Below are 9,400 nucleotides of genomic sequence, written 5' to 3' on the forward strand. Positions count from 1 at the left end.
TATTACACTATTCACTAAAATAAACTCAAAATGGATAAAAGAAAAAAAAAGAAAAAATGGATAAAAATGGATAAAGACATAAATGTGAGACAGGAATTCACCAAAATCCTAGTGGACAATACAGGCAGCAACTTTGGTCACAGAAACCTCTTGCTAGACACATCTTCAAAGTCAAGGGAAACGAAAGCAAAAATGAACTATTAGAACTTCATCAAGATAAAAAGCTTTTGCACAGGAAAGGCAACAGTCGACAAAACTAAAAGATAACCTACAGAATGGGAGAAATATTTACAAATGTCTTATCAGATAAAGAGCTGGTATCCAAAAATCTATAAATAACTTACCAAACTCAACACCCAAATAACAAATAATCCAGTAAAGAAATGGGCAGAACACATGAACAGACATTTCTCCAAAGAAGACATACAAATGGCCAACAGACGCATGAAAAAATGCTCAACATCACTCAGCATCAGGGAAATACAAATCAAAACCACAATAAGAACTACCTCACATGTCAGAATGGCTAAAATGAACAAATCAGGAAACAAGTGTTGGCAAGGAAGTGGAGAAAGGGGAACCCTCTTACACTGTTGATAGGAATGCAAACTGGTACAGCCTCTCTGGAAAACAGTATGGAGTTTCCTCAAAACATTAGATATAGAGCTACCCTACAACCCAGCAATTGCACTACTAGGTATTTATCCAAAAAATACAAATAGAGTGATTCAAAGGGGCACCTGCACTCCAATGTATATAGCAACAATGTCTGAAATATGGAAAGAGTACAGATGTCTATCAATAGATGAATGGGTAAAGAAGATGTGATATATATATATATATATATATATATATACACACACACATAATATTTAAACACATAAATATTATATATATAATATTTGTTCTTTTATATATATAATGGAATATTACTCAGCAATCAAAAAAAATGAAATCTTACCATTTGCAACAACATGGATGGAACTAGAGGATATTATGTTAAGCAAAGTAACTAATCAGGGAAAGACAATTATTACATTATTTCACTCATATGTGAAATTTAAGAAATAAAACAGATGAACATAGGAGAAGGGAAGGAAAAATAAAATAGAACAAAATCAGAGAGGAAGACAAACCATAAGAGACTCAATATGGGAAACAAACAGGGTTGCTGTGGGGGAAGTGCATGGGGGGATTAGGGTAACTGGGTGATGGGCATTAAGGAGGGCACCTAATGTAATGGTCACTGGGTATTATATGCAACTGATGAATCACTTAACTCTACCTTTGAAACTAATAATACAGTATATGTTAATTAATTGATTTTGAATTTTTAAAAAAATCTACCTTTCCCCAAACAGTTTTTGCCATCCTGCCAATTTATTGGAATGAGAGCAATTCTGGTTTACAATAAAGCCAGGAAGGTTAATGTAATTAAATTTTAATACAAATTGCTAAAAACTGGAAAAATTAAGCATACTAGAAAAAGTAGTTTTTAGGATTATTAGCAAACTGTAAATGTAAAATATTGATTTAATTCAATTGGTATAGTTTCCCTAAAAGAAAAAACAAGCCAAATAATATTTCATATAGATTAACACATAATAAATTTTAAGATTCTTGAGAAGTGACTACATGGCACCAGTAACTATTTTGTACTGCCACAGAATTTCGCATAAATATCATCAAATATTTAGTGAGCAAATAAAATAAGAAGTGACTGAAACATTGACAGTGTGTTTATATCTTCCAGATGTGTAAGGCCTTCCTTCCTGCCATGATTAAATCTAACCATGGTCAGTTGGTCTGTATTTCAACTGTAGCAGGAGTAGTTGGCATAAGTGGACTATCAGATGAATACTTTACTTCACCAAGTGTCTTTGTATTCCCTAGTCATGGCACCCTCAAATTAGGACTCTTCTAAGATACAGAGAACTCTTCCTGCACCAAAGGAAAATCCCTGGGACGAGTGGTTCTATTTTAAATGGCAGTTATAGGGGAGATATTCTCTTCTTTAAAAAAGCAAAAACAGGGATCCCTGGGTGGCACAGCGGTTTGGCGCCTGCCTTTGGTCCAGGGCGCGATCCTGGAGACCCGGGATCGAATCCCACGTCGGGCTCCCGGTGCATGGAGCCTGCTTCTCCCTCTGCCTGAGTCTCTGCCTCTCTCTCTCTGTGACTATCATAAATAAATTAAAAAAAAATTAATAAAAAAAATAAAATAAATAATAAAAAAATAAAGCAAAAACAAAGAGAAGAATGCATTTATTGGCTCATTAGTTTCTTGGGTTAAGAGAAATTGAAATAATTTCCACTTTGCTGTTGGGTAAATAGTGAAGGTATAGTAGAGTGGTCACAAAAATTACTTTAACAGTGATATTTTGTCCCCAAGGATAAACTAGAGAAAGGAAAGGGAGTTTCAATTTTTAAAATAATTCCAAGAATTAACTTTTCCAATTCTATTATGAATAGTGAATAGCTTTTCCTTTTGTTTCAGATGATTGTGCAAGCAAATTCACAGCTTTTGGCTTTGCAATTAAGAATTCTAAAAAAAAAAATGAATTAAGAATACAAAAAAAAAGTACAATTTAAACCATCATAATTTGCTTGAAATTCATCAAAACTGGAATGTTTGATGGCTGTACAACCAAGTATGTAAACTCTTAATAATAATCTTTGTTCTTATAATAATCTTCTAATATATGTCAATTATCATCTTTTTATTTTGAAGTTTTAAAATATGGACAGTCAAACAAAAGAAATAATTGGAATGTCTAATTTGGTAAAAACATCAATATGCATTGAATTAATGAATTTATTCAATTTCAAGATAATAATATGCTAACAAGTTAATGGCATGGTGAAAACGTATAGCTAAATTGCTAATCTGAATATACAATATAACAGAAAAATTGTTGGTGAGAAGTTATTAAATAGTTAGCACTGTAGTGTTGAGAAGATAATTTCTTTCCCAAAAATAATATGAAGTAAAAATGATCCAAAAGATAAAATATTTCATGAGACTGATTAATATATGTGGGAAAGTGTCAGAGGGTGATATTTTGAAAAAAAGGTTACATTTGGAAGAAAGATCCAAATGAGTATACAAATGAAATATGATGGCTTTTACACAAAGGAGCCAATCAGTAGAGTATATTGAAAAGCATAAACATGATTTAGGGCAAGCACAGTTATTACAATTGCTAAAAAGAGGGTTGACATGATCCAAATGGCATTAATCAGCCATATTTGTAGGAAAGAGACACAGCCAACAAAAAGGCTGACTAAAAAGCAATGAGGCTATTTAAAGTCTAGTGGGACTAAAATTAAATAAAAAGTACTGGTCAACTAATATTCGATAAAGGAGGAAATACTATCCATTGGAAGAAAGACAGTCTCTTCAATAAATGGTGCTGGGAAAATTGGACATCCACATGCAGAAGAATGAAACTAGACCACTCTCTTTCACCATACACAAAGATAAACTCAAAATGGATGAAAGATCTAAATGTGAGACAAGAGTCCATCAAAATCCTAGAGAAGAACACAGGCAACACCCTTTTTGAACTCGGCCATAGTAACTTCTTGCAAGATACATCCACGAAGGCAAAAGAAACAAAAGCAAAAATGAACTATTGGGACTTCATCAAGATAAGAAGCTTTTGCACAGCAAAGGATACAGTCAACAAAACTCAAAGACAACCTACAGAATGGGAGAAGATATTTGCAAATGACATATCAGATAAAGGGCTAGTTTCCAAGATCTATAAAGAACTTATTAAACTCAACACCAAAGAAACAAACAATCCAATCATGAAATAGGCAAAAGACATGAACAGAAATCTCACAGAGGAAGACATAGACATGGCCAACATGCATATGAGAAAATGCTCTGCATCACTTGCCATCAGGGAAATACAAATCAAAACCACAATGAGATACCACCTCACACCAGTGAGAATGGGGCAAATTAACAAGGCAGGAAACAACAAATGTTGGAGAGGATGCGGAGAAAAGGGAACCCTCTTACACTGTTGGTGGGAATGTGAACTGGTGCAGCCACTCTGGAAAACTGTGTGGAGGTTCCTCAAACAGTTAAAAATATACCTGCCCTACGACCCAGCAATTGCACTGTTGGGGATTTACCCCAAAGATACAAATGCAATGAAACGCCAGGACACCTGCACCCCGATGTTTATAGCAGCAATGGCCACGATAGCCAAACTGTGGAAGGAGCCTCAGTGTCCAACGAAAGATGAATGGATAAAGAAGATGTGGTTTATGTATACAATGGAATATTACTCAGCTATTAGAAATGACAAATACCCACCATTTGCTTCAACGTGGATGGAACTGGAGGGTATTATGCTGAGTGAAGTAAGTCAGTCGGAGAAGGACAAACATTATATGTTCTCATTCATTTGGGGAATATAAATAATAGTGAAAGGGAATATAAGGGAAGGGAGAAGAAATGTGTGGGAAATATCAGAAAGGGAGACAGAATGTAAAGACTGCTAACTCTGGGAAACGAACTAGGGGTGGTAGAAGGGGAGGAGGGCGGGGGTGGGAGTGAATGGGTGACGGGCACTGGGGGTTATTCTGTATGTTAGTAAATTGAACACCAATAAAAAATAAATTAAAAAAAAAACAAAAAAATTGTTAATATATATTGTTTTTCAAGAAGTGATCAATTTTCAGAACTTCTGTTCTCACAGATTGTAAAATTAGTGCATGTTTATTGCAGAAAATTTAGCAAAAAAACAAAATAAAAATCTACCACAATATCTACCTCAAAATAAATAAATAAATAAATAAATAAATAAATAAATAAATAAATAAAAAGTACCAAAGCAGATGGTAAAGATTGACAGAATATAGATGGGAAAGATAACTCACAAAGAGGTATGTATTAAGCTGGTCAAATTTAGAAGACGATCATTCAAAATCTTTGGAGCTAGATCAAAGGGCATGCAGTAAACTGAAAAGCATTTATTCAATAAAATCGACAGAAATTCAATAAGAACACAGGGAGGCCATGGCCTTGGGGATGGGGACCACACCCATCCACCTACAGCTCTGTCTTGTAGAATAACTGTTCCAGTGGGCTTGACAACCAAAGTCTTTTCCATCTCCCCCAGATCTCTGGGATGGAATTGCCATTCTGGGTAGTTTGGCAGCAGATGAATATCACAAGATCCCATCTTCTGTGGAAGACCAATATTGAGTGGAAAGACTCAGCCAGACAGTGCTGTTCCTCCACTCCTAGTTCCCACTATGCAGGAAAGATCCGGAGAGGCTGTTGCTGAAGAAAGCAATTCTTTAAAGAACAACTCTTTATTGTTGGAGAGACATACCAGTGGTTTCAGCAGTCAAGTAGCAGGTCCTAACTCTTCCATCTTCTTTTTTTTTTTTTAAGATTTTATTTATTTGAGAGAGAGGGAAAGAGAGAACAAGCAAGAGGAGGGACAAAGGGGAAAGGGAGAAGCAGACTCACCACTAAGCATGGAGCCCCATTCGGAGCTGGATCCCAGGACACTGAGCTCATGATCTCAGCCGAGTCAGATGCTTAACTGACTGAGCCACCCAGGCACCCCTCTCTTCCATCTTCTTAAGACAAGATCTGTTTTTGATCTTAAGTAGAGTCACCAGACAGTAAATATTTGGAAATCCCAACTTCCCAGGCTCTGGGTTGTGGAAGATCTGCACATGGTGGCGGCAGCAGCAGGGTGGCAGTCTTACTTCCTGACATCTCCTCAGCCCTCATATCCTACTCAATAGGGATAATTCCAATAGGTCAGTAAGTGGAGAAAGTTACTTATCACACCCAATTCTTGCTTCATAACTCAGAGGTTCTGCTAGGTTAAGGTCAAATTTAGCCTCAAAGATTGGCATCTCTCTGCTTCTCTCAAGGAACTGAACTTCAATTAGATAAGACTGTAGATCACAGAATTGTTGAAAGAAAGAAAGAACGAAAGAGAGAAAGAAAGAAAGAAAGAAAGAAAGAAAGAAAGAAAGAAAGAGAAAGAAAGAAAGAAAGAAAGAAAGAAAGAAAGAAAGAAAGAGAAAGAAAGAAAGAAAGAAGAAAGAAAGAAAGAAAGAAAGAAAGAAAGAAAGAAAGAAAGAAAGAAAGAAAGAAAGAAAAAGAAATTCAACCACCAGCAAGTTGTAGAGGTTAAGAACTTGATGTGATACAAATAGAGGCAGACCTGCTAGAAACTTAAGAGGAAGAAAGAGCAAAAAATTGCCTGGCTAAAATGATAATTATCCCTGACAGAAAGGAAGATTATTTGCATGCCAAAAATGGAATCTTTGAAGGAATGGCATCAATGACATATTGCAGGAGAAATAGACTTCACTGAACCAGTCCAGTCAAGTCACTAAATAAATCAACAAGCAAACAACCATAATAAGCCCCATGAGGAACTTTTTATCCAGAGCTTCTACAATATATTGCCTAAAATTTCTACTTTCATGCACCCCTGGGTGGCTCAGTGGTTGAGCATCGGCCTTTGGCTCAGAGTGTGATCCCAGAGTCCCAGGATCAAGTCCTATCGGGCTTCCTGCATGGAGCCTGATTCTCCTGTCTCTGCCTCTCTCTCTGCCTCCTTTTGTGTCTCTCATGAATAAATAAATAAAAAATTTTAAATGCCTACTTTCAAACAGGGAAGTATAAGATAAGCAAAGATACAAGAAAGCATGACCCATCCATAGAAAAAAAATGTAGGCAATAGGAATTGTCTTGAAGGAGACTCAGATTTTGAACTTAACAGAAAAACAACAAAGCAGTTATTATAAAATACATTCAAACATCTGATGGAATACATATTTTTAAAACAGAAAGTGGGGGCAGCCTGGGTGGCTCAGTGGTTTAGTGCCACATTCAGCCTAGGATGTGATCCTGGAGACCCAGGATCGAGTCCCACATCAGACTCCCTGCATGGAGACTGCTTCTCCCTCTGCCTGTGTCTCTGCCTCTCTCTCTCTCTCTCTCTCTCTCTCTCTCTCTGTCTCTCATGAATAAATAAATAAAAATCTTTAAAAAACTAAAAAAGGCAAAACAAAATAAACAGCTCAAAACAAAAGCAAAACAAAAACTGAAAGAACCTGTTGCTAGCACCTACCTTACAAGAAATGCTAAAGTTCTTAGGCTGAAAGTAAGTGACACCAGCGAATAATTTGAATCCAGTTGAAAAAAATTTAAAAACTGAGTGCCAGATAATAAAGTGGGCAATTTTAAAAAGGCAACATAAATGCATATTTCTTCCCTTAACAGATTCTAAAAGCAAATATGTAAACAATATGGACATAATAGTATTGTAGGTCCTATGTGATATAGAAATGTGGTATTTTTGACAATAAGAGCACAAAAGAGGTGAACGAAGACAAAACTATAGTAGTAAGGAAATGACATCAGATAGTAACTCAAATCTACAGGAAGGAATGAAGAGAACTAAAAAATAGAGAAGACTGATGTGGCAAACTCTATAAATATATACTTGTTCTCCTTTCCTCTCTAAGCTTCTTTAAAACATAAAATTTATAAGGTAATAATTACAACAAGGTTTTGTTTGGCTTAAAACATATACAGACATAATCTATATAATGAGAATAGCACCAAATGGATGAGATAATATAGCCATATAGGAGTAAAATTTCTCTATCTCATTGGAATTAAAGTAACATAAATCTGATAAATTAAGACATTGTATGTCCTGGAAAAATCTCTAAGAAAATAACTCAAAAATACAGTTTAAAAATCATTGAAGAATGTACCTATTATCAAAAGGGCACGGAACACCAGAACACTATAAACTAAGTCAACCTAATAGACAGCTATGGAACATTCCACCAACAAGAGCAGAATTTACTTTCTTCTCACACACACATAGAACATTCTCCAGGATAAACTATATGTTAGGCCATATGACAATCATACATAAACCTGAAAAGAATGAAATCACACAAAATTTGTTCTCCCACCAAAATGGAATAAAATTAGAAAACACCAGGAAAATTTTTGAGAAGTTTATAAATGCGTGGAAATACAAGATACCAAAACTTATGAGATGCAGCTAAAGCTAAAGCAGTGCTTAGAGACAAATTTATAGCTATAAATGACTACATTAGAAAAGAAGAAAGATTTTAAGTGAGGAATCTTTCACCTTAAGAAACTACAAAAAAAAAGAGCACATTAAATGCAAAGCAAGCAGAAATGATAAGAAATGTTAGCAGAGATAAGTGACATAGAGATTAGAAAACTAACTAAAATCAAGGAAACCCAAAATTGGCTCTTTGAAAAGATCAACAAAATTAATAAAACTTTGGCTGAACTGACCAAGAAAAAAAAAAAAGAGAGAGAAGACTCAAAGTACTAAAATCCGGAATAAAAGAAACTACAGACAGAAAAAAGATAATAAGGAAATACTATGAAAAACTATATGCCAACAAATTAGATAACTTAGATGAAATAGACAAATTCCTAGAGACATAAACTAACAAAACTGACTCGAAAGGAAATAAAAAAACCAAAACTACTCCAATAAAATAAAAAAGAACTGAACACTTCCCAACTCACTTTATGATGCTATTACCTTGACACCAAACTCGACAAAGACACCACAAGAACATAAAACTGAAGATCAATATCCCTTATGGATTCAAATACAAAAATTTCAATAAAAGACTAGCAAAGACAAATAAATGCTCCATAATCATCTCAATAAACACAGTATAAGTATATGACAAAATCTAACACTTTCATGATAAAAACACATGAACTAGGAATAAAAGGGATCTTCTATAACCTGATAAGCAGCATCTATGAAAACCTATAGCTAACATTTTATTTAATGGTGAAAGACTGAATGCTTGTACCCCAAGATCAAGACCAAGACAACGATGTCTGCTTTCACTACTCTGATTCAATTTCTGTTCAACAGGACAATTAGGCAAGAATATGAAAGAAAGATATTCAGATTGGAAAGGAAGAAGTAAAACTATTTTTACTGTCAGATGACATGATCTTGTACATATAAAAAATCCTAAAGAATATGCATACATACCCAAATTATTAGATCTAAGAAATGAATTAAGTAAGGTTATAGGATCAAAATACAAGATCAATATACAAAAAATAATTGTGTTTCTATACACTTATAATGACAAACCCTGAATTAAATTATTAAACAATTCCACTTACAATAGCATAAAAAGTAATGAAATACTTAGGAATAAATTTAACAAGAGAAATGCAAAACATATCTTGAAAATTACAAAACACGCTTGAAAGAGACTTTAAAAGACTTTGAGTAAGTGGAAATACATTCCATGTTCATGGATTAGAAGACATACTATTGTTAAGATGTCTATACTCTCCAAATTGATCTACAGATTCAATGGAA

This window comes from Canis aureus, chromosome 28 (genome assembly GCF_053574225.1).
Source record: "Canis aureus isolate CA01 chromosome 28, VMU_Caureus_v.1.0, whole genome shotgun sequence".
Classification (NCBI taxonomy): Eukaryota; Metazoa; Chordata; class Mammalia; order Carnivora; family Canidae; genus Canis; species Canis aureus.